We start from the raw sequence: 26,812 nt of genomic DNA on the forward strand, positions 1-26,812 counted from the left end.
CCTACATATGACATATTTTACTTATCTGCTTTGTTTATTGTCTGTCTCTTTGGTTAAAATGGAGACTCTCCGTTTTTATTTATTTATTATAGTTTTTGGGGTATAGGTAATTTTTGGTCACATGGATAAATTCTTTAGTGGTGATTTCTGGGATTTTAGTGCACTCGTCATCCAAGCAGTATACACTGTACCAAATATGTAGAGACTTTCCATTTTTAAATGGAGCAAGAATTTTTGTTTGTTTTGGTGTATCATCAGTACCTTGAAGAGTGCCTGGAATCTAGTGGACACTGCATAAATATTTGTTGAATGACAGTAAAGAAGTCCACCCATTATCACTGAGGGCACATTCAAAGAAATTCAGAAATAAGTTCTAGGCTCTTAAAGCCTTCTGAATAGGGACATTTTCTCCGTAAAAGACTGGTCTTATCATTATATCTACCATATTACTACCTCTATTACCACCATCATCAACACCATTCTTCTCACCACCCCTATTATTATCATGATTATCATTACCATCATCACCATTACCATCATAATCTCCATCAATATCACTATTACCACCGTTTTCCTCACCACTGTCATTGTCACTGTCACCATCACCACCAGCACCAACACAATTACCACTACCACCATCACCACCTATATTGCATCACCATCAACGCAATCCCCATTTCACTTCTACCATGATCAGCACCACCACTACTGTCACTGCAATCACCACCTTCACCACATTGCCATCACCACAGTCATTACCATCCCATGCCTACCACTATAATCATCACTACTCCCATCTCCATCACCACCATCGCTATTATTATTAACATCATCTCCATTATATAGTGATGATGGACAGTAATACTGATTCCACACAGCTCTCAAACTAATTGCAGTATGGGAAGCAAAAGAAATGATCATTCTGTCCCAGTAGGGTAGCTGCAATGAAAAAATTCCAATGTGAATGCAATGAATCTAAATGCCCATCAACAGTAGACTGGATAAAGAAAATGTGGTAAATATACACTACAGAATACTACACATCAATAAAAAAGAATGAGGTCATGTCCTTTGCATCAGCATGTGTGCAGCTGGAGGCCATTATCTTAAGCAAACTGACATAGGAACAGAAAACCAAATGCTGCATGTTCTCACTTATAAGTAGAAGCTAAATATTGAGTACATATGGACACAAAGAAGGGAACAACAGACACCGAGGCCTATTTAAGGTAGAGGGTAGGAGGAGGGAGAGGATCAAAAACTACCTAGCAGGTATGATATGGTTTGGCTGTGTCCCCACCCAAATCTCGTCTTGAATTGTAGCTCCCATAATTCCCACGTGTCAGGAGAGGGACCCAGTGGGAGGCAATTGAATCATGAGGGCAGGTCTTTCTTGTGCTATTTTCATGATCGTGAATAAGTCTCATGAGATCTGATGGTTTTATAAATGGGAGTTCCCCTGCACAAGCTCTCTTGCCTGCCACCATGTAAGTTGTGACTTTACTTTTCCTTTGCCTTCCACCATGATTGTGAGGCCTCCCCAGCCATGCTGAACTGTAAGTCTATTAAACTTCTTCCCTTTGTAAATTACCCAGTCTCATGTATGTCTTTATTAGCAGTGTGAGAACAGACAAATACAGTAAACTGGTGCTGGGTAGTGGGGTGCTGCTGTAAACATACCAGAAAATGTGGAAGTGACTTTGGAACTGGGTAACAGGCAGAGGATGGAACAGTTTGGAGGGCTCAGAAGAAGACAGAAAAAAGTGGGAAAGTTTGGAACTTCCTAGAGACTTGTTGAATGGCTTTGACCAAAATGCTGGTAGTGACATGGACAATAAAGTCCAGGCTCAGGTGGTCTCAGATAGAGATAAGGAACTTGTGGGGAACTGGAGTAAAGGTCACTTTTGCTATGCAAAGAGACTGGCGGCATTGTGCCCCTTCTGTAGAGGTCTGTGGAACTTTGGTTTGAGAGGGATGATTTAGGGTAGGTGGTGGAAGAAATTTCTAAGTGGCAAAGTGTTCAAGAGGAAGCAGAGCATAAAAGTTTGGAAAATTTGCAGCCTGGTGATGTGATAGAAAAGAAAACCCCATTTTCTGGGGAGAAATTCAAGCTGGTTGCAGATATTTGCATAAGTAGCAAGGAGCCAAATATTAATCACCAAGACAGTGGGGAAAATGTCTCCAGGACATGTCAGAGGCCTTCATGGCAGCCCCTCCCATCACAGTCCAGAGGCCTAGGAGAACAAAACGGTTTTGTGGGCCAGGCCCAGGGTCTTGCTGCTTTGTGCAGTCTTGGGACTTGGTGCCCTGCATTCCAGCCGTGGCTAAAAGGGGCCAACATACAGCTCAGAGCATTGCTTCAGAGGGTGCAAGCCCTAAGCCTTGGCAGCTTACATATGGTGTTGGGCCTGCGGGTGGACAGAAGTCAAGAATTGAGGTTTGGGAACCTCTGCCTAGATTTCAGAGGATGTATGGTAATGTCTGGATGTCCAGGCAGACATGTGCTGCAGGGGTGGAGCCCACATGGAGAACCTCTGCTAGGGGAGTGCAGAAGGGAAACGTGGGGTGGGAGCTCCCACACACAGTCCCCACAGGGGCACTGCCTAGTGGAACTATGAGAAGAGGGTCACTGTCCTCCAGACCCCAGAATGGTAGATCTATGGACAGCTTGCACCATGTGCCTGGAAAAGCTGCAGACACTCAATGCCAGCCCATGAAAGCAGCTAGGAGTGGGGCTGTACCCTGCAAAGTCACAGGGGTGGAGCAGCCCAAGACCATGGGAACCCATCTCTTGCATCAGCATGACGTGGATGGGAGATATGGAGTCAAAGGAGATCATTTTGGAGCTTCAAGATTTGACTGCCCTGGTGGATTTTAGACTTGCATGGATGGGGCTTGTAGCCCCTTCATTGTGGCTAATTTCTCCCATTTACAGATGTATTTACCAAATGCCTGTACCCCCATTGTATCTAGGAAGTAACTAACTTGCTTTTGATTTTACAGGCTTATAGGTGGAAGGGACTTGCCTTGTCTCAGATGAGACTTTGGACTGTGGACTTTTGAGTTAATGCTGAAATGAGTTAAGACTTTGGGGGACTGTTGGGAAGGCATGATTGTGTTTTGAAATGTGAAAAGGACATGAGATTTGGGAGGGGCCGGGGGTGGAATGATATGGTTTCGCTGTGTCCCCTCCCAAATCTCTTCTTGAATTATAGCTGCCAGAATTCCCATGTGTCATGGGAGGGACCCAGTGGGAGGTAATTGAATCATGAGGGTGGGTCTTTCTCATGCTCTTCTTGTGATAGTGAATAAGTCTCACAAGATCTGATGGTTTTATAAATGGGAGATCCCCTGCACAAGCTCTCTTGCCTGCCACCATGTAAGATGTGGCTTTGCTTCTCCTTTGCCTTCCACCATGATCGTGAAGCCTCCCCAGCCATGTGGAATTATGAGTCAATTAAATCTCTTTCCTTTATAAATTACCCAGTCTCAGGTATGTCTTTATTAGCAACAGGAGAACAGACTAATACAGTGTACTATTCTTATTACCTGGGTGACTAAATAATCTGTATACCAAAGCCCTATGACATGCAATTTACCTATATAACAAACCTGCACGTGTATCCCTGAAACTAAAATAAAACTTAATAAACAAACTCTCAATCTGAGAAAATTATTTCTCTTAAGAGCCCCAGAATAAATATATGGCAATTATACAATCAATATTTACTACAGCTTCAGAAATGCCACTCACTCTTTTGGAGGTCTGCAGAGATTGTCAAACCTCCAATTTTAACTTCTAAGGGATACTGAAATTTTCTCCACTTCCTCTTTCCCTTATCCTTTGGGAGGGAAAAAAGTTGTTTACTAAGTTGTTTTCTTTGGTCACTTAAAGTTCATTACTTCTTGTTGCATAATAATGGGCCATGTGACTCCTTATTAATCTTTTCCACCCTGAAGCAAAATCTTTTCCTGAATCGTTACTGCTTCTCCAGTTCTTTGTAAACACTGGCTGACAAAAATGTGTGGGTGCTGGAAGGCCTCCAAATACCAGAGATAAGATGAAAGTCCATCAAATCTCTACTTCAGATCAGTTCTTTCTGCTTAAACAGTAAGGCAGTATAGTCTTTCTCTTAACTCTACTTGGTTTTGTTTTTGTTTTTATAATTTTCCTCTTTAAGGCCAGATTTCACTCTAATTTTGTCTGGTCTGTGACTCTAAAATTATTTGATAAAGCCTCCACTTTATTTATTTATTTTTGCTGAAGACATCAAATGAATCAATTTGACATATGGAAAAATACTAAAAGATCATCCTCATAAAATATTGTGTCATGGGTTGGGGAAGGGTCTGTTGAGGATAGTATACAGAAGAAGAATTTTATTTAATTCTTAAAAGCAATTTTCCCCTAAAGGGAAGAAATTGCCACTGTTTGACTTTGGTCCCAAATCTGCTATTATGATGAAACACGAATAAGTTTATACTGTATGTTTGATGGCAATGCATCTGATTTAGATTCTATTAAAATCAATGAAAAATTATTGGCTGGAGGAGGAGGGATGGTTGAAAGAAGAACATTAGAGTTTCCTGAGAAGCCTTTTTTCTTTTGTGAGAATGAGAGAATGTTCCACAGGCAGAGGGAGAAAGAGATGAAAAGGCCTATACTGTTAAGAAGCTAATAAAGAGACCTTTGCACAATGATTCCCAGACAATGATGTGGTTGAGATTCAGTGTCTGCTGTGCGCATCTGACACATCAATAAGTTGGATATCTCCAGGGCTGATGTCAAGAGATGTAGCTGTGTAGCTGCCCTAGCTATTGACCCCAAACCAGTCAGGTCAAATCTGTGTTTGATTGTTCCCATCATTCTCTCATTCCTCTAAATGATTCTTGGTTCTAGTTGGCTTTGGGCTGGACTAGCCTGGAAAAACCCCAGGCTGCACTCTGCTGAGGGGCAGTGGGAGCCATCTCTACCCCAGGAGCCCAAAGGCTATCCCCAGCTGAAAGGAGTACCTGGTGGTAGCAAACCTGAGCTGCAGCAACTCTGCAAAGGATGCTGGGAGAGCAGCTGGTCTGTGCCAAGGGAATCTCTACTGAGCTGAAAGTTTTGCTGTGCGAGACAGGACCGCCTCTTGACAGGGATGCTGAGATTTGAACTTGGGAGGTGCTCAGTTGTTATAAGATATTGGACAGGCACTTCCTGTAAAAGGATTCTGTTTCAACTAAATAGTGTTCAGTTTACAGTTACTTTGGACCCAAAGAAGGAATTTTTGTCTGTTTGGATTGTAACAAGGTCTCTGAGTGGAGATGCATAGACAATTTATAGAGGAGTGGGAAGGAGGGGGGCAGGGCGATAGAGTAGTGTCTTGTAAGTGAGGCTGCATCCCTATCTCCTTATCCTTTAGGCCTCTTTACTGAAAAGTCAGCTAAGAAGTAGATCTGGGTTCCAAAAGGTACTTGATGTTTTATGGATCAAGCCTGAGAAAAGCACATCTAAAACAGAGGTTACAGAGTTTTGCCTGCTGTGTTCCCCAGGATGCAGATTCTGATGGAGAGATTCGTGTGCAGAGAGTTTATTAGGGGTGCTCTCAGGATCAACACCTGTGAAAGAGGAAAAAGTAGCAGGATTTGAACTACAGTGAAGTTGCAACACAGGTCTCTGTTGATCCTGTGGAGAGCTCTAAAGCATTGGCCCATCATCAGATGAGGGCACCTCCAGTAAAGGGGCACACCTTTGCCAAGGAAGATATTTCCATCAAGGGAAAAATGCTGTCTCCAACACTCCAGGCAGCTGGGGGAATGAGTAGTTCAATTCTGAAGGGCGGATCAGGGTGGCATGTCAGAGCATCCACTACACTGAGCTAGAAAGAAAGCTAAAGAATTTGGTTTTCAACTGGGCATGGTGGCTCACGCCTGTAATCCCAGCACTTTGGGAGGCCAAGATGGGCAGATCACGAGGTCAGGAGATCAAGACCATCCTGGCTAACATGGTGAAACCCCGTCTCTACTAAGAATACAAAAACAAAATTAGCCGGGCATGGTAGTGGGCGCCTGTAGTCCTAACTACTCAGGAGGCTGAGGCAGGAGAATGGCGTGAACCCAGGAGGCGGATCTCGCAGTGAGCTGAGATCACGCCACTGGACTCCAGCCTGGGCGACAGAGTGGGACTCCGTCTCAAAAAAAACAAAAAAAGAATTTGGTTATCTTCTAAAGAAAAGGGAGGGGTAGGGGAGGTGGGTGACAATAAGGGAAGGAATAAAGATGTCATACTAATTTATCCCTTTTTAGTTTCAATTAAAAAAAATTGAGTGCTTACTGGAGTCTAGGCATTAGAGATATACAGATGAACAAGACAAGAATCCTCCCTCTGAGAAACCCATAGTCTGCTGGAAAGATAGGTGTATCAGAAATTAACCACCAATCAACATGATTATGAAGGCACTGAACAGGTAGAATGTGGTGCAGAAGGAGCTGCCAGCTAAACTAATATGTGCTACACTTTAGAAAAACAACCATTTCTTGGCCGAGCGTGGTGGCTCATGCCTGTAATCCCAGCACTTTGGGAGGCTGAGGTGGGCAGATCACCAGAGGTCAGGAGTTCGAGACCGGCCTGGCCAACATGGTGAAACCCTGTGTCTACTAAAAATACAAAAATTAGCTAGGTGTGGTGGCAGGCGCCTGCAGTCCCAGCTACTTGGGAGGCTGAGGCAGGGGAATCACTTTAACTCTGGAGGCGGAGGTTGCAGTGAGCTGAGATCGTGCCACTGCACTCCAGCCTGGGTGACAATAGTGAAACTCCATCTTAAAAAAAAAAAAAAAAAGGAAAAGAAAAACAACCATCTCTTGAAGTTTTCTTTTTCCCATTCTTATGAAGAAGAGCTTTTCTCCTGAGTTGTTACTCAGGAAAGTGCAATTGTCGATAGTGTCAGATAAATTATTTTCAAAAACATTAGCACTTTCTTTTGGATAAAAAAATGTTTGGTGACAGAAATCCGAAAAAGGGAAGAGGAAGGGAAGGTGGGCAACAATAAGGGAAGTAGTAAAGACAATGTCATAGCCACTTTTGCAGAGGTGGAACTGGAACTCACATTTTCTATCCTCAGTCCAGAGTTCTGTTTTTTCCCCCAGCACTGAATTTTCCCTGCCCAGCCCTTCCCACCGAGTACCCTTTCTTCCATTAACTGATATTCTCTTTGCTGGAGCACACTGTCTATACTTGGTTAGGTGAAATCTCCTGATGGCCATGGACCTGATCCCCCTGAGAGACAATCAGCCTTGCTCCATTCCCTGGCCACAAAAATGTACCCTTAGCGGAATTCTTGCTGTGGCGTGCTCGTGTTCCCACTACAGAGCAAGATGAGAGGGAGGGGATAGATCAGTGCAAACTGATCAGCAAGACCAAGGTAGATATTACAATATTTTAAAAGTATATTTTTAGAGACAGGGTCTCACAATGTTGTCCAGGCTGGTCTTGAACTCCTTGGCTCAAGCGATCTTCCTACCTCAGCCTCCTGAGTAGCTGCGACTACAGGTGTGCGCTACAGTGCCCAGCTGGATATGCAGGTATTTATCACCTGGTGCATCATGGAACCCCACTAATCAGGCTGAAGGCAACCAGCGTGGCTAAAACTGTGCAAACAGGTTGAGTATCAGCCTGTCCAGGATTATTCTTAAAAATTGAAGCATTTATCTTCTAAAAATAATTTCTATTTGTAAAGAGCATTCTTGTTATTACCATTGAGCCAATTATTTTCCTAATTTATTGAACTGCTAAATTGTAGTATTTCCAGAAATTAATCAAAGGTGAACTGGAGCAAAGACTAACATGTTTCTCCTGTAAGCAGGAGGGCTGGAGATGACACTAAAATTATCGATGGGGCTCCCAAAGAGGCTTCAACAGCCACACATCTGAAGCCTGTGTTTCTTTATTTCCTTATTCCTTTTTCTCTGTAAAACCAAATTAACAATGTCTCTTGGTTGCAATTTACTTTCATTAAAATGACACTCTTATATGTTCACAAGTAAGGTTATTTTTAGTCTTCTTAAAAATGTTATAAATTTAAATACATACAAGAAAGATGGAGAAGAGTGTAATAAATACCTGTGGTCTCACCTTCCAAAATGACGAACTTTAACATTTGGTCATTTTTGCTTCAGATTTGAAGTGAAGTTGAAGACTCCTCCTGCTAATCTCACACTTCTCCCTCATTGCCTTCCCCAGAGGCAATCACTATCACAGATTTTGTATGTCTACTTCAGGCGCTATGGTTCTCAACCCTGGCTGCATATCAGGATTACCTGGGAGTCTGTTGAAAATCCCTGGTTTCTGGACCAATGCCGGAAAAATAAAATCAGAATCTCTGTAGGAAGTAGAGAACTCAAGCCTCAGTTAGTTTTTTTCTAAATCAAAGTGATTTTTATTCATTTCTTCAGTATGATTTTCTCAGATTCTTAAGAATATTTTTGTGTATGTTTTTCACCCCCTATTTAATGTAGATATGGATATGTAGTTTTACTTCTTGAAACTAAGGATCACTACAGTGACAAAGGGAAGAACTGAGACTTACCCTCTTTCCCCACATCAGTAGTTTTTAAAGCTCCTCAGCTGATCCCAATGTGCAGCCAAGACTGAGAACTAACCACTGTCTAGCCCATGTTTGTATACTTTTAGTACATGTGTATCTATGAAAAATGCATTTTATTGCCTGTGTGTATTTTATTTATTTTTTATTTTTTGAGACAGAGTCTCACTCTGTTGCCTAGGCCAGAGTGCAGTGGTGCGATCTCAGCTCACTACAGCCTCTGCCTCCTGGGTTCAAACAGTTCTCCTGTCTTAGCCTCCTGAGTAGCTGGGACTACAGGCACCCACCAGCATGCCCAGCTAATTTTTGTATTTTTAGTAGAGACGGGGTTTCACCATGTTGGCCTGGCTGGTCTCAAACTCCTGACCTCAAGTGATCTGCTCGCTTTGGCCTCCCAAAGTGCTGGGATTACAGGCATGAGCCACCATGCCTGGCCTGCTTGTGTATGTATTTTAGAAGAATACGTAAATGAGATCATAGTATAATGTTATGCACCTGCATTTTTTTTTTTGCAGACAGGGTATTTCTCTGTTGCCCAGGCTGGAGTGCAGTGACGCAATCATAGCTCATTGCAGCTTTAACCTCCTGGGCTCAAGCGATCCTCCCACCTCAGCCTCCTGAGTAGCTGGGACTACAAGTGCCTGCCACCATGCCTGCTTAATTTTATTTTAAATTTTGTAGAGATGGGGGTCTCACTATGTTACCCAGGTTGGTCTTGAACTCCTGAGCTCAAGCAATCCGCCCACCTCAGCCTACCAAAGTGCTGGGATTACAGGCATGAGCCAGCAGACCCAGCCCTGCATGTGGATGTTTTACTCAATATTGTTTTCTTAAAAAATTTTATATTGGGCCAGGTGCAGTGGCTCACGCCTGTAATCCCAGCACTTTGGGAGGCTGAGGTGAGTGGGTTCACGAGTTCAGGAGTTTGAGACTAGCCTGGCCAACATGGTGAAACCCCTTCTCTACTAAAAATACAAAAAAAATATTGCTGGGCGTGGTGGCTCATGCCTGTAATCCCAGCTACTTGGGAGGCTGAGGCAGAATTGCTTGAACCCAGGAGGCGGAGGTTGCAGTGAGCCGAGATCACGCCACTGCACTCCAGCCTGGGTGACACAGTTAGACTCCATCTCGGGAAAAAAGAAAAAATGTTTATACTGAAATCATTTTAGACTTACAGATAAATTGCAAGAATAGTATGAATTTCCCATATGCTTTCAACCCAGGTTCCACTACTGTTAACATCTTTCATAATCATAGTACAATATTGAAATCAGGAAATTAAAATTGATAAAATACCATTAATTGATCTGTAGGCCTTATATGGATTTTGTCAGTTTTGTCACTAATGTCTTCTTCTGGTTCGGGGTCCAATTCAGAATTCCATATTGCATTTAGTTGTCATGTCTCCTTAGTCTCTTTAATCTGTGATAGTTCCTCAGTTTTTCCTTGTCTTCTACTACCTTTGCACTTTTGAATAATATTGGTCAGTTATTTTGTAGAATGTCCTTCCATTTGGGCTTGTTTAATGTTTTCTTGTGATTATATTGAGATTATGCAGTTTTAGCAGGAATCTCACAGAAATGATGTTGTGTCTGTCTTAAGCCATCCTATCAGTGGTGCATGATGTCAATATGTCTTATTACTTGTGATGTTAACCTTGATCGTTGGTTGAGGTGGTGTCTGCAAGGTTTCTCTACTATTTTAAAGTTATTATTTTAAGCTTTGTAATTAAAAAGTATCTTGTGAGGAGAGGCCTTGTCACTATGTAAATATCTTGTTTCTAATCATACTTTTGCCCACTAATTTTAGCATCCGTATTGGTTAGCTAGGGCCACCATAACAAAATACCATTGATGGGCTTAAACAACAGAAATTTATTTTCTCACAGTTCTGTAGGTCGGGAGTCCTAGATCAAGGTGTCAGCAGGATTGGTTTCTCTCAAGGCCTCTTCTCTTGGCTTGCAGATGATCACCTTCTCACTGTATCCTCATATGGCCTTTTCTCTGAGTGTGCATTCCTGGTGTGTCTTCCTCTTCTTATGAGGACAGCAGTCACATCAGATTAGAGCCCATTCATATGACCTCATTTAACCTTAATTACTTCTTTAGTGGCCCCATCTCCAGATATAGTCACATTTGAGATTAGGGCTTTGACATAGGAACGGGGTGGCATTCCGTCCAACAGCATACATTAATAACTCTTGCCGGTAACAACTATTACTGTGGTCTTTGCCAAATGGTGATGTCTTTCAATTTACATCATTTCTTCTATATGTATTAATATAATTAATTCTACTTTAAGAAAGAGCTGCTCCTTAAGTCTCCATTTATGTATGTATGTATTTATTTATTTATATCAGTTTAGATTTTTTTCCTGTGGGTTACAAACTGTTACTATTATTATTTTCTTGTTCAAATTGTTCTAGATTTTGCCATTGGGAGCTCCTTCAAGTTAGTTCCATATCCTTTTGACATGCCCTCATCATTTTTTGAGCACTTCCTTACTTTCTGGTACCATAAGATGTTTCAGGCTTATCTTGTATTTTCCCTGCCCCAGCCCTGAGATAATTATTTCTTAAGTAGACCTGGTTTCTTTTGTGGAGAATTGTATTTAGAAATCAAGATGTGCGCACTAGGCGTGCTCATTGCTACTACGGTGTCATTACTTCCTCATGCTCTCAGTTAACAGAGTTAGGGAATATATGCAGATATGTTCATGCATGTATAATATACACCTATATCTATTTCTATACCTCTCCATATGTACATATGTTTAAACTATGAGTTCATACTGATACTTCCTTCAACACAGCACTACAGGGTTCCTTTTAGCCTTTCTCTTTATTTGTAGTTCCATTTCCTAACAGTGAGAAACTTGGTTCTCATTATTCATGATAAATTTAGGTATTTGCTAAGCCCTACTATACACATAGAGCAGTTTCAGAATTGCTAATCTAAATCCCTGTGGAAAACAATTTTGTAACTGGAGAACAACATACACTGTTTGCTCTCTTTAACATACGGTATACAATCAATCTTGCTAAACAAAGCTACTTAGGTTAGTTCTTTTCTTTTCAGTGTGGTTATATTGTTCACCTGCAATACAGTTAGACTCATGTGTTAACTGATTGTATTCTATTTTGAACTCTCCTTACATATCAGTTTTAATTTCTTAGGGTATACAAAGCATTAACATAGTTCTAAAAGCCAGAACTAACCAAAAATGTATACACATACAAGTGTCACTTTAATGTCTGTTACATATTCCCCATTCCCTCAATTTTTTCAACTCTCTTCCCATGCACCTCCTGTAGTTACCCAGTCTCTTCAGTTTCTGGTTTATCCTTTCTGTATTTCTTTTGCACAACTGGGCAGATACATGTGTATTTTCTTATGTCCTCTTCTTTTTTGCATGAAGGGTAGCATGCTACTCTTTTGTACTTTCCCATGTTTTTTGTTTCATTCACCATTATGTCTTGGAACTCACTCATCAGCTTTCTTATTCTTTTTTTTTACATTTGTGTAGTACTCCCTCATGTAAATGCTCCATTTATTTATTCAACCACTCTCCTATGTATCAGCATTTGGTTGTTTCCAATATTCTATGATTACAAATGATGCCACAATAAATAACCTTGTTGCATATGTACTTTTGTTTTGTTTGACAAAAATACATCAGAAGAAATATTGCTGTATCAAAAGGTAACTTGCATATGCAATTCTGTACATATTGTTAAATGCCCTTCAGAAGGATTGTATGAGTTTGCATGCCCACTAATAAAGTATGAGAGTGCCTGTTGCCCACGGCCTTGCCAACACAGTTTGTTCTTACACTTTTAAAGTTTACCAATCTGACAGGTAGGAAATGGCATCTCAGTGTTGCTTTGTTTTGTATTTCTGTAATTAGGTGAGTTTGAACATTTTTCGTATGTTTAAGGGCCATTTTTAGAACTTTTTTGTGAGTTGTCTGTTCATGTCTTTTTTCAATTATTCCATCGATTTTTTTGCCCTTTGTTCTTCAAGTATTTTTAAGATTAAAAAAATGCTTATTGTGGTAAATAGGTATAACACAACATTTACTGTCTCAACTATTTTTAAGTACACAATTCAGTGGCATTAAGTACATTCACAATGTTGTGCAACTATCACCGCTATCTGTTTCTAAGACTTTTCCATAATCCCAAACAGAAACTCTGTAACCATTAAACAATAACTCCTTATCCCCCACTTCCCTCCATACTATTTATTAACAATATGTTCTTTCTCTACTGATTTATAATAGCATCTCATTTACATACCAAGACCCTACAAATGCTTGATTGTGATTACTCTTTTGTACTTTCCCATGTTTTTTGTTTCACTCACCATTATGTCTTGGAACTCACTCATCAGCTTTCTTACTCTTTTATTTTTACATTTGCATAGTACTCCCTCATGTACATGCTCCATTTATTTATTCAACCACTCTCTAAAACTGCATTGGTTTTATATACATATTACCAATTTAGAAACGTAATCTTGGAAGAAGCAAATAGTTTACTAGGCTCAAAGAATTTTTGATAGAAAGGGGCTTCAGAAATCATTGAGGTCAGTTTTCAATGGCATCTCATCGTTTTCGTAGATGAAACTAAAACCCTTCATTTTAGTTCAAGAAGTTCCTCATGATCTGATCCATGCCTGTCTCTCTAGCGTTTAGTCCTGCCTCCTTCCTCCTATATCCCACTGAATTTCTCACCTTTTCTCCTCCTCCACAATGCTGTTTCATGCCTCCAGACCCTCACATGTGCTGTTGCATCTGCCCAGAACCTCATTCCTTCTTCTTCTGAGTGGCTTAGCATTCTGATCTCATGTCACTTCTACTAGGAAGCCTTCTCTGACCTTTTCACTTGAGCCAGAACCTCCTCTCTTGGACTCTTGCAGTAGCTAGATATAATATCATCACGGTCTCGTTGTGCTATATTTTAATTGTGGGTTTACTTGCCTATCTCCCCCACTAGAATATGAGTTCACTGAGGCCAAGGACTGGGTCTTCATCTTGTGTTCTTTTTTTATCACTAGATACAAAGAAAGCTTGGTAAATAATTATAAGTTCATCTAAGCTTGGCTTAAATTCTTCAAGTAACAGACAGTTTGCTACCTCAAAGAAAGCCTGTTACATTTTTACATTATTTGAAAGTTCTTCCTCACAGCAAGCTGAACTCTGCCTCCTAGTGATTTCTAACCACTTGTCCTTGTTCTGTCCTTAGGGCCTAAATCTCTTATTAAAAGACAGCGATCTACTCCCCAAACTGGGCTTTGGCCAGCGATACAGCTGTAACTGGTAGTTCTTTTTGAAACAATTTAGGACTGCTTGTTTTGGGTAGGAATTCTCCTTTTCAATGAATATTTGATTTAAGGTAAGAAAAAAATTGAGTTTCTTCTAAAGTGTTTCAGTCTGTTATGCTATTTTGGTGTGTCCCCAAAATCTGCTTTCCTGAAAACATTTTGCTACCTTAATTCAAGCAAAGTAGTTACATTCAGCACATTATTTGTCACTTCAGTGATGACAGTTACCCTTTCCCTCCACCTTTTCATGCAGACTCAATGGATTTCACTGGATTCTTTGTTCTTTGTTCTGGGCATTCTGTGGTGCTGACTTGCTAGCAGTTCTGTGCGCTATCATGTTACTGCTCAGTGCCCCAGGCTTTGGCTGAAGAGGCCTGGCCTAGATCTGCCCATGAGTTCTGGTACCACATCTGCAAAGTTCTGTGGAAATGCCGCACCTTAGCACAGGCTAGAGTTTCTCAAAGGATCATCTGCATTAGAATCTCTCAGCGAATTGGTTAAAAATGCAGATTCCTGAACTCCTACTCCTGATCTTCCAGGTGAAAATCTGAGGATGAGGCCTCATAGTGCATATTTTAAGAAGCCTCTGGATGATTCTCATACAAACTAAGGTGAAGAACCACTGTCCTAGATGTTGGCAAAATAATCAACAAATACACCATCAGTCATCTGTTCTGGATATTCATTTATATCTACGTAGATGCAAACCTGTATCAATGTCCTATCTACTCATTTTGCTTTTTTCTCAATTATAAGCTCAGTGAGGGCAGAGATCCTATCTATTTTGGTCATTGTAGCCCCAGTGCCCAGGATAGTGCATGGCACATAGGTGCTGTTGAATGAAAGCACAGGAAGCAAACATGTCTTTCTCATTGATCCTTGTAATACTGGGAAAGGCTACGGTGGAAATGAAGTGAGAGGCATGGGAACCAAAGGAGAAAACTAAAATGCATGTAATCACAGTGTATGGTGGACCCAGAGCTCTGGAGAAAGCCCTCCCATTAGTTAGTTCTGTAGGTGCAAGGTCTTCAGGCCATTCTTTTTGACTGAGCAGCTGTACCTTGAAGAGACAGAGACTCCAATATGAATTCCTCCCTCCACACCAACCTCAATGTCTTTGGAGTTTGAGGAATGAGGGAAAGGCAAGATATGACAAGGGATTGCATTGTCATATCATCACTCATCACTCAAATTAAAGCCTCAAGGAATTTTAATAATAATGGCTATAACAATTACTTTGAGAAGGTAGGATGTGGAGTTGCTGTGAATCACACAGACTGGGTTTATATTCCAACTCTTACTAGCTTAATTTCTCTTTACTTCAGTTTCTTCATCAGTAAATGGAGATAACTTGATTATGTAATCCATGTGTGCTAGTTAAGGTAATGTCAGCTACCATACCATAGACACCCTCAAACCTCTTGGTTTACTACAATTGAAGTTTATTACTAGATCACATAAAGTCCAAATGGACGTTGTGGTCTGGTGAGTGGCTCCTCTCCGCATGGTGATTTGGGGACCCAGGTTCTGTCTATATTGTAGAGTCCTCAGCTAGAACCTCTGCATTCAGTCAACAGACAGAGGAAGAGAAAGTGAGAAGGCACACCAGCTCCTAAGCCACTTTGGCATGAAAGTGACACATGGCCATTTCCACTCAACATTTCATTGGGAAGAACTAGTCACATGGTGAATCCAGAAGCAAGGGAATATGAGAAATGTAGTTTAGTTGTGTGCTCAAGAAGAAACATGTATCACTTTTTGTTTCATTACAAGCAATCACAAAACTTAGTGGTTTCGAACAACAGCCCTTTATGTAGCTCGCAATTCTGTGTGGCAGCAATTTGGGCTGGGATTAGCTAGGCAGTTATGCTGATTCCAGTCAGACTCACCTGATCTCAGCAAGGCTTACTCATGGCAAATGTGGTCAGCTGCCATGTTGGCTGGGGACTGGTTAGTCTAGGATGGCCTTATCTGGAAAAGCATGTCTTTATTCCATTTGTCTCTCACTCTCCAGTAAGCTAGGCCAGTCTTGTTTATATGGCAGGTAGGCAGGCTCCCAAGAGCAAGAGCAAAAGTCTGCAAAGCGTGTTGAGGCCTAAGCTTGTAAATCACACAAGGTAGCTTCTCTCATATTGTTGTCCAGAATCAAGGAGTAGAGATATATAAGCTGCAAAGAATTGTGGCCATTTTTGCAACCTATCAAAAAGAGGAAATATGTTTAATTAAACAGGTGGTCTATAACTTGTTTAACAGAGTATGTGACATCACAGTAAGTTCCCAATAGATTAATCTATTGACATTATTATTGTTATAATTTATTGAATATCTACTATATGTTAGGCTCTGTACTAGGCAATTTATATATATATATATAATCTTATTTAATTACCACAACTATTTATTTTACATATGAAGAAACTGAAGCTCAAAAAGATAAAGAAAACTACTGAAGGCCATTTGATTAATAAGTGATGGTACCAAAGCTCACATTCCCTACTTCCTTATGTCTTAGGATGCAAACTAAACTTGGATTGCCTAAAACTCTGAAGGAGAAACAAAACTTGAAGCTAAGATGAAATTAAATATTTAAGAAGGTCTGAGAAATGACATGCGAAGAAAGAACCTGGCATTCTGACCTGAAATATGAGGGTGATGCCCAGTGCCAGTTTTGGCAGATGACCCTCAAGTTGGTCACAGCTCATCTCAAGGGCAAAGCAATGATGATTATTGTGACTCATTTGATATCGTATGTTGCCTGGTTCTTTCCCTTTTCACAGAGGATGAGGAAATTCCTTTCTGATCAAAGAACCTGTGTTAGTGTTAGAAGATCTTGAGTAGAAGGAAGGAGGTAGAAGGCAAGTGGGTAGAAGAAAGGGAAATTTAGCTTAGGAGGAGAAAATACTGGAGCAGAGGAGGAGTTTAAAATCCCCTAGGCCAGATATTCCCAGCATCTTTTGGGAATGAGGACACAGATAAGATAGAACTTTGTTGATATTATAGACAAGGCTTAGAGAGCATATCTTGAAAAACATATTGCAGTAACCTCATTGCCTCTCGGCAGTCTGTAGCCCATAGGTTGGGAACTGGGGGTCTAGTCCTGAAGAATAGATAGGTTTAATTTTGAGACCAACTCTATTAATTTGGTAGTGATTACTGGAAGCACTGTGTTGAGATGGATTCTGAGGACACATCCAGATGTTAACAGAAAAGATTGCTATGAGTGATTATTGATCTCTCTCACTGGTCTGGACAAGGATGGAGGTGGCATGTATACTAAGTATGTTTTCTATCTCTGATACAGTCACATCTTCATAAGAAGAACTGCAGCAAAGAAAGTTGGCATGATTTTCTTCCTATTACGAAGTGAGTTAATAGAAGCAAACCTAGATCCCTGATGTCCTGATTCGTGCCTTTTCCATGACACTAAGCCAGTTAAAGAACCATATTTTTTGTTACCATTTATTCTCAGGCAAAATATGTTTTTCAATTTTCTTTCTATGTTGCCCCTGTTTTTTCTGGAAGTCTGCTTTCATGCCAGACACAGTATAGTTTTCTTCTTTCATTTAAGAAAACAAAATTAACCAAAGCTTATTCGGGGATTGCCTGGTGAATTTAATGGATTGTCGAAAAAAGGGTCTCATCTCTGCCCCATTTCCAGGTCCACCCTCTGGTTATGACACATTTGTGCCCAAGCATTAGACTTTGAGATTAGAGGACTAGGTCATCGCTGAACTAAAATCTAGTTCAATTCAAGAAAACCCGGTGAAAGTCTCCTTTTCTCCTCCTTTTCACACCATCCTCAACCTCCAAGTCCTCTTGTTCTCTTTCTATTTTAATGCTTTTCAGGCACCTGAGATTAATTAATTTGTTTACTCATATGCACACTCCTGCCCCCACCACACACACACACCTCTATACCCATGAATCTTGAGGTTCCCACAAAACCTTTGTTCACCAGAGCTAGAATGGATTTAGGCTTCATCCAGTTTATCTTCTGAGGACATTAAGGCTCAGAGAGGGCAGAGCTTGAAGCCAATGTTCCAGGATCCAGTACGCAAAATGGCCAGTTTGCTGAATGGCCAATGCACAACCCAGTCTTGCTTTTGTGAACTCTTTAGTTTATGGGTTTTCATTTTGTCTTCATTTTAAGGATTGTTACGTTTTCCTCTGCCCCAGCTTTCTCCTACTGCAGCTGAGTCTGGGGAGAAGAGAAAGGGGAGAATGAAGAGCATGAAAAGATTGCATAAAGAATGTGAATAATTTCTCTTAGCATCTTCTCTATTAATAATAATTAAAATGCTTCAGATATATTCAGAATGTATTATTGAATAAGACTCTATTAATGAAGGACTCTAAGAAAGAACATACTATCATGACCCCATTCCCCTGATAAGCATATGAATAAATTTCCCCTGTACCCCTCAGTTTTCTCTCTCTCCCTCTCTCTGGTCCTCAATCCTAGAAGCCTTTCTTCTTATCGTCTCTCAATTCTCTCAAAACACCAAGCCCTTTCCTATCTCATGACCTTTGCACTTGCTGTTCTCTGTGCTTTGAATGCCCTACCCCCTCTTAGCATCAATATCTCCCTGGCATTTTTAAAGTCTCAGCTTAAATGTTCTCTTTTTAGTGAGGCTTTACTCAGTCACCTAATATAACTTCACCACTTTATCCCATGTATCAGTTAGTTTTTGCCATGTAACAAACACCTCAACATTTAGTAGCTTAAAACAATCAGCGCTTATTTAACTCATGATTCTGCTGGGCCCAACTGGGCTCACTCATGGATCTGAACTTGGCTGGTGAGTTGGTGAGGTCTCAGATGACCTCAGTCACATGTCTAGTGGTTGGCTGGCTGTCACTTGGGGTGATGGGGATAACAGGGCCATATATTGCTTATTCTCCAGAAGGCTAACCCAGGCTTATTCACATAATATCTTAGAGTTCCAAGAACAAGAGTGTAAGTCCTTAAATGTAAACACTTTTCAAGTCTCTGCCTGCATTGTATTTGTTGTGATCCTAGTGGCCAAAGCATATCAAAAGGCCACCCCAGATTGAAGGGGAAGAGAAAGACTTCACCTCTTGAATAGAGAACACAAGTAGAGGTTTGAAAAGCCCTTGCATATTGGAGTTTGCTCTCTCACTGTGCTTGGGACCCTGAAGCTACTGTATGACAAGCCTAGTATAGCCTGCTGGAGATTGAGGCTACAGGGAAGAGAATTAAGGTGCCCCAGCTAATAGCCTGCCAATCACCAGACATGTGAGTGAGGCTGTCCTGTATCATCTGGCTTCCAGCTGATCCACCAGCTGAGTATAGACATGTGAGAGAGCTGAGCAGAGATCAGCAGAGTCAGCCCAGATTTTTAAATCACCTGGTCAACTCACAGAATTGTGAGCTAAATAAAATATTTATTGATTTAAGCCACTGTGGTTTGGGGTGGTTCGTTACACAACAAAAGCTAACCAGTACGGGGGGCTTGATTAAGAAACCAGACTGAATCAGAGAATAATATATGATCTTATGTGGTTGGGTCTTGTAGCTGACAGTGTTAATGCCCCACCCTTAATTGGTCAGGCCATTTCTGTCCATGTTTATCTGACTTCCAACTGCCAATTTCTGCATTTTTTTTGCCAAAGGGCTTTCTCTGGGCACCAGAGCCCACCTTGCCTGTGCACACAGTGGGCCAGAAGTTCTGGAGAATTGACATTTACTATGAGCAGGCTTCAACCAATGATGAATGGGAGTTCATGTATATATAACCCAATAACTTGCAAAATGAACAATATTTTCCAAACCATCTCCTGGAGTTCCCCAGTGGGATTGTGCTCCAGGAATTGGTAAAGAGCTTCCAGGTTCAGCAGACGGGAGGACTGCTGGCCAGGGCCTTTGGTATGCTGCTTCAGTGAGGAGCTCCACTGCCGCCACCCTGCTTGCTGCCTTCCTGGGTGCCACTCCCCCAGTGAGTCCAATAGGACATGCTCCTCTCAGGCTCTTGGATGCTGCTCTGAGCAGTGTCACCCTTTACACTAGAAAGCTGTCAGAAACTATGGGGGAAAAAACAAAACAAAACAAAAAGGAAATAGAGGAGGTGCTAGAAGAGGAGGAAGAAAATTATGTGGTGGAGAACATTGTCGACTGTAACTGGTAAAAGGCAAAGTGGAGCACCTCCTAAAGTGGAAGAGTTTCTTAGATGAGGATGACTCTTGGGAGCCAGAAGAGAACCTGGATTGCACGACCTCATTGCTGAGTTTCTACAGTCACAGAAAATAGCACCTGAGACAGACAGATCAGGAAGAGGCAAGTGCAAAGCTCATTCTCATTCTGAGTATAAGGGAGAGGAGAGCAAACCAGAGAAGAAAGAAGAGTCAGAAAAGCCACGAGGCTTTGCTGGGCTTTGGAGCTGAGCAGATTATTGGAGCTACAGACTCCAGCAGAGAGCTCACGTTCCTGATGAAATGGGAAAACTCTGATGAGGCTGACCTGGTCCCTGTCAAGGAAGCCAATGTCAAGTGCCCACAGGTTGTCATATCCTTCTATGAGGAAAGGCTGATGTGGGCATTCCTACCTGAGGAGGGCAATGACAAAAAAAGATGGCAAGAATTACTTCTCCTCAGCACCAGCCCCTGTCAAATCTGGCTGGGAGTTTCAAGCGGAGAGAGAAGGAGTTAAGACTTGTGTTGACATCACAGAGGTGGCTTGAGAAGAGTCCTTTGAAGAGCCAGTATAGTCTCTGTGTCCTGCAGCAGGCCAAGTGCTTCAAAACTGTTCCAAGCTGTGTAGCTTGCACATGGTTCCAGTGGAGGGGAAGAGGGATAAGTGTTTCAAGGCAACCTTTGTTGCACTTTGCTGAGAAAAGCAAAGGGCTTTCTATGAAGGACAAAACTTGCAGAATTGGGTGTGTGAGAGAGCAAAAAGATACTGTAGATCCTCAAAGAGCGTCTCCACAACCCTCAGCCTTCTTCCCAATAATGTCAACTCTGCATTTTTAGAGTGTAGCATTAGGTAGTTTTTGGCTATTACTGGTGTATGCTTTGGGGGAGGGAGAGATGGAGTGGGGAGAAATGGAGATGGGTAGCCTCATTTTGATTACCATTTGGGACCAGATTGGGAAAATAGTGAAACAATGGAAAGGGCAATGATTTGTTTCTATGTCCAGAATATTTTACATTAAACATGTCATTGGCACCATAAATAAGGACTGTGAGAGAATGTTTAAAAGCTGTTAATAAGTATGTTCATACCTCAGTGTCTTGTGTATCCCAAAAGTATATACACCCACTATGTACCCACAAAAATTATTTTTTAATTAAAAAACCTGAATGTCTGAAACCTATAAGCCAAGGTATTCCCTGCTTGAATTTAATGCTATTCCCCACAAAGAACTAAGCCAGATCATAAGTTACCAAAGCTGCCATTTTGCAGATGGAAATTGACTGAGGAGGGAAAACCTTTTATTGGAGCCTATACACAGGTAGATCATTCTGTCTTAGAGGTGCTAATTCCTGAAATTAGAGAAGAAAACCCTTTATTTTCCAATTATGAAGTTATAAATATCAGCTTCGCCATCCAAGCCACAGGCTGAGGTGTTGGGGAAGGAGAAGAGGGTAACAGAGGAGATGGAAGAGTAGGGAAAGGCAAGGGCCTATGCTCAGGATGGAGAACTCTTGGAGCCTTTCTGTTTTTTGAGCTTTGAACTCTGAAACCATTGGTGGCAGGTTTCAATCACTGACAGCACAAGTTTCATTGAATCAATTTAGGAGGTGAATGATTTCAAAAGCCTTTGTATCAGGAGAAGATTAAACTTTCATACTGGGGCAGTGGTTCACTTTAAAACAAAACAAAACAAAACAAAAAACATTCTAAAAGGAAATCCTAAGAATTAAGTGATACCCCAAATGCTCTGTGTTAAGTCAGGAGCTCCATCAGTTCTTGATATCATCTGGAGCTACATCGTAAAATTGTTTTAGGCGTGTGTTAGGTTTCTGTGAAAACTTTGTTTACATGTAAACTTCATACCACATTGTCAATTTTTGTCTTAATAAAACTATAGATTTATGTTTTTAAAAAGCACTTCCATCATCACCTCCCTGCTCTTGTCTCATTCATCTCTAGCCTGATCTGGAAACATACGGCTCATTTAGGCTGTGTCACTGGCTGAAGCTGGACATTTGAATGCAAAAAATTTGGCATGATGATTTTGAAGTGGGGAGGGCAGAGCTTTTGATATGGTTATCAGAGATAGAATGAAGGTCAAGGATAGGAAGAAACTGGGAGACAAGAGAGAGGAATGAGACTGGGGAGAGATCTTCTCTATCTTATATAGCAAGAAACAAAAGTTACAAGTTTAATATGTTCATTTTTCTTTTAATAGTCTTTTTTCTTCCAATACTATTTTTAGGTGTGTGCTTGTTTGATGTATAATTTACATATAGTGAAATACATAGATCTTCAATGTACTGTTCAATGAGCTTTAGTAAACGTATATGCCTGTATAAGCCCCTCACAAATCAAGATATAGAGCATTTCAATCACCCCCAGATTGTTCCCTTGTACCCTTTTGCAGTCATTCCTCATTCTTCACCAGAGCTAATCACTACTGTGATTTCTATCATTATATATTATAATTGGCTGTTCCAGAATTTCATAAAAGTGAAATCATATAGTATGTACTCTTTTATGTCTTGCTTCTTTACTCAATACAGTGTTTTTGAGATTATCCATGTTGTTGTATATATCAGTAGTTCATTCCTTTTTATTGCTGGATAGTGTTTCATTGTATGACTATAGTATAATTTATTTATAAATTCTCATGTTGGATATTTGCGTTGCTTCTTGTTTTTATCTATTCTGAATAAAGCTACTATGAGTATTTATTTACAAGTCTTCTTATGGGCATATATTTTCATTTCTCTTGAGTATATATCTAAGAGTGAAATTGCTGGATCATAGGGTAGGTGTGAAGCCTTTGCTCTGGTTGCCTTTGTGACTGACTCAGTTTCCCCAGCCCTCTGCCTTGCCTGCCTTCCTTCTGGGTCTAGAGTACTAAGATTCCAGCAAGCATTCTGTGGAGGGGCCTCATGCATTCCCCTGCAAGCTTCAGAGCAGGAAATAGGGGAGGGTCAGGAAATAGCATAGGGCTAGAAGTTAAGCATGAGTGATTAGGAGACCAGGGTCTAGTCTTGGTTCTTCCATTAATAATTTTGAGGCAAGTAATTTTCTGACCTTTAATCTTCCCCATTGGCTGCTCTTCAAGACTCTTTCCAGATGGTTCTACACCTGTCTTGTGAGTTCATAATAGATGCTCAGTTAGAATTTGTTTCCCTATGTAGGAGAGGGAAAAGTATTAAGTTATTTGTTTTTCTCCTGACTACAAGACATTAACATAGTTATTTTTTCACTGATTTTCCTGCCTTCTGATAAGGGCAGGTGCTAAGGATGCTGTTTTGTTTTTGTGACCTGGATGGCTGATAAAGGATACAAATAGGGGAAGCCAAGAGAGGCCAGACTAGAAGGAAGAGGAGGCTCTAGAAGGACAGCAAATAGATGATGACGGGGTGTGTGTTTGTGTGTGTGCATGTGTGTGTACGTTGGGGGTGCTAGCATAAAAGCAAGAGAACGAAAAACACACAGAGAGAAGATGGTTGCCACAAGGAGTAAACTTTGGGGAAAAAATATGTTTTGAAGCAGTTTTGCTGAGTCATGATCAATGTCAACAACTCTTTTCCCCCTTACTGAGAAAACTGCAGAAATACAGCCATCATTCTACAGTCTTTTCAGGCTTGGATATGTGTTTCTAATGACCTTAAGGCCAGAGGAGAATTTTCCAAAGGGACCCTACGATATTTAGGTTGAACGAATGAAAGTATTAGGATAAAAGCTAACGTGCTGTAACAAAGACACCTAACAACATCATAGCCTACAGAACCAGGAAGTTGATTTCTCTTTCAGGTAACAATTCAGAGGTGCATGATCCAGATTAGTGAAACAAATCTCCTCCACAGTCAATCAAATCTGAGGTCCTTCTATATTGTGGCTCTAAGGTATTGTTGTTATCTGTATAGTTGAAGCTAGATTGCTGTGGGTTCCAGTTGGTGAGAAGAAGAAAGACAACATGGAGACATGCCTACCATCTTAAATTCTAATTCTGGAAGTGGCATACATTATTTCTTCTCACATTCCATTGGCCAGAATTCAACCATATGATGAAGCTAATCTCAAGGGACACAGAAGTGTAGTCAAGCTGTGTGCCCAGCAAGAAGGGGAGAGTGGATTTTAAGGGACAACTGGCAGTATTTACCCCAAAGAGAAAGCCTTTAAATCCCCCAAGGGACTGCTTGGGGGGCCATTTTATTCATGTCCTGAGGGAATAGCAATATTCTTCAGGCTTCATTGAGACTTTTTTCTACTCTGGCCTATCCCGCATCTGTCTTGTGTGTGTGCACTCACACCATGTTCTGATGGGCTTTGGGCAAGGGGATTATTTACAGTTCTTGAATCCTTGCTTGATACCAAGTTAGGCTAGAGCTGCATGTGCTTCAGGAGCAGGGTAAAGCAGGAGGGAAGCGAGCTAAAGGGCTCTGTCCCTTCCCCCATGTTTGTCTCACAGTGGGGAGTTGAAACTGAAGTCTCAAGTCCCTCTCCTTTCCTGGAAAATCTTCCCTAGCCATATGTGTCCTTTTCTACTCACCTTCATTATCCAATAATCTTTTTTATTCCGTCTTCCCTCACAGACCCCAATAGTGTTGACTGACTATGACAGTATGTAATTGAATGCAGAGTATTCTTCCCTCCAATATGATTAGTTAACCTTCATCCCATATGCAGTTAAATCACCTTCAAAAAGATGCAGCTAATGTCTCCATCCTACAAATTCCTCCTGAGGTGTTGAGTGGTATGTGCTTGGGTGTTCCTCCATGGTGACATCAATGCCAATTTTATTAACTGAGCACTTCCTCTCCTCTTTCTCTCTCTTCTTTCATGACTTTGACTCTTCAGTTTTTCTTTATTCCAAGCCCTCCATGGCCTGTGAGCCAAGTCCACACTGCCAACAGGTCCCTTGGAATGGCATCCTATATTTGGCTTGTCCTGAGGGACAAGCTGACTTGTCATTAGCTGACTCCAGGCAAATGAGATATCTCAACCTAGACCAAAAGAACTACTTGGACAAACCTCAGAATTGTTCTAAGTAAACGGGGACTGTTTTAAGACAATAAGTTTTGGGGTGGCTTGTGATGTAACAAAAACTAACTGATACAACTAAGCAGCCAGTGCATATATGTTTGCATGTCTACGTGTGTGTTTCTATACATGTGTCTCTTGTCTCTTACACTTTGCCCCGTATCCATAACAAATGTTCCCAACATGTCCTGAAATCAGTACAGTCGGTTAAGACCTTTACTCGGATGCTCTGTAGGACCTTCAAGCTTGGAAAATAAACATATAGTAAAGGAGTAAGTCTCCTTTTTCCTCTCTCATTCCTTTCCTGTCCCATGCTCCTGAACTTGGAGCCTGGCCTGGCCAATCTGAAGGAAGGCGGTACCTGTAATAGAATGCCCTATATTCCTCATTTCCCTGGAGATATTGCTTCTCCCTGGCAGCCCCAGCAAGAGGGATGAAAGAAGATATCTGTGTGCTCCTAGGTTCTTCCAGTCCTAGGGAAAGGAAGGACTACTATTGGTGCTTTCTTCCTTCTCGTCATAGGGTTCAGATACCAGAATCTTACAGCCTCTCCCACTGCACCTCATACCCCACAAGGGTTGGCTGTTGCTGATGGCTTTTTTAGGCAAGTTCCCAAAGAGTGTTCTTATATATCAGATGTGGCTATTGGTTCTTAAACCACATATTTGGCATTTCTGGGTATGAGGAGTGGGGGACTCCTTTGGTTAGACAAAGCCCACATGAGATCCTGTCTTTACTGTTAGTTTTCCATATTTGAGTGGGCAAGGTTGGCCTAATTATTACTTGACCTCTATAAAATATGTTGATTTTATTTTGGAAGATACTGTAGTAAATATAGTTTTTATGAAATGTAAGTGGCTAGCAATAGGACTTCTTTCTTTCACTTTTCTCTGTCCCACTTTTTCCCACCCCATTTCTATACATGTTTCAGCCATGAAAATCATTTATATTTCTTTAAAATAGCTTCACTGAGGTATAATAAAGGAAAAAAAAGTATAAAAGTTACCTGTTTAAAGTGTATAATTCAATAGCCTTTAGTAAATATACAGAGTTGTGCAACCATTAATACAATCCAGTTTTAGGAGATTTCTATCTGTATTACTCCATTCTCACAGTGCTATAAAGAAATATCTGAGACTGGGTAATTTATAAAGAAAAGAGGTTTACTTCGTGCATGGTTCTGCAGGCTGTACAGGAAGCATGGCAGCATCTTCTTCTGGAGAGGCCTCAGGGAGCTTTTACTCATGGCAGAAGGCAAAGTGGGAGAGGCATCTTACATGGCAGGAGCAGGACCGAGAGAGAGAGGATAGATGCCACACACTTTTTTTTTTTTTTTTTTTTTGAGGCGGAGTCTCGCTCTGTCACCCAGGCTGGAGTGCAGTGGCGCAATCTCGGCTCACTGCAAGCTCCGCCTCCCGGGTTCATGCCATTCTCCTGCCTCAGCCTCTCCGAGTAGCTGGGACTACAGGCGCCCGCCACCACGCCCGGCTAATTTTTTGTATTTTTAGTAGAGACGGGGTTTCACCGTGGTCTCGATCTCCTGACCTCGTGATCCGCCCGCCTCGGCCTCCCAAAGTGCTGGGATTACAAGCGTCAGCCACCGTGCCCGGCCGATGCCACACACTTTTAAACAACCAGATCTCATGAGAACTCTATCATGAGAACAGCACTAGGGGGATGGTGTTAAACCATGAGAGACCACCCCCATGATTCAATCACCTCCCATAAGA

General features: G+C 41.3%; 1 long non-coding RNA gene and 1 pseudogene across 2 annotated transcripts in view; both read left to right on the plus strand.

Moving 5' to 3' along the window:
- LOC129475734 (uncharacterized) overlaps window positions 1-26,812 on the plus strand; it is a 167,584-nt gene that overhangs the window by 64,701 nt on the left and 76,071 nt on the right. The gene's annotated exons all lie outside the window — the stretch shown is intronic.
- Window positions 19,932-20,573, plus strand: LOC129475262 (chromobox protein homolog 1-like; annotated as a pseudogene).

Source organism: Symphalangus syndactylus, chromosome X (genome assembly GCF_028878055.3).
Source record: "Symphalangus syndactylus isolate Jambi chromosome X, NHGRI_mSymSyn1-v2.1_pri, whole genome shotgun sequence".
NCBI classification, from domain to species: Eukaryota; Metazoa; Chordata; class Mammalia; order Primates; family Hylobatidae; genus Symphalangus; species Symphalangus syndactylus.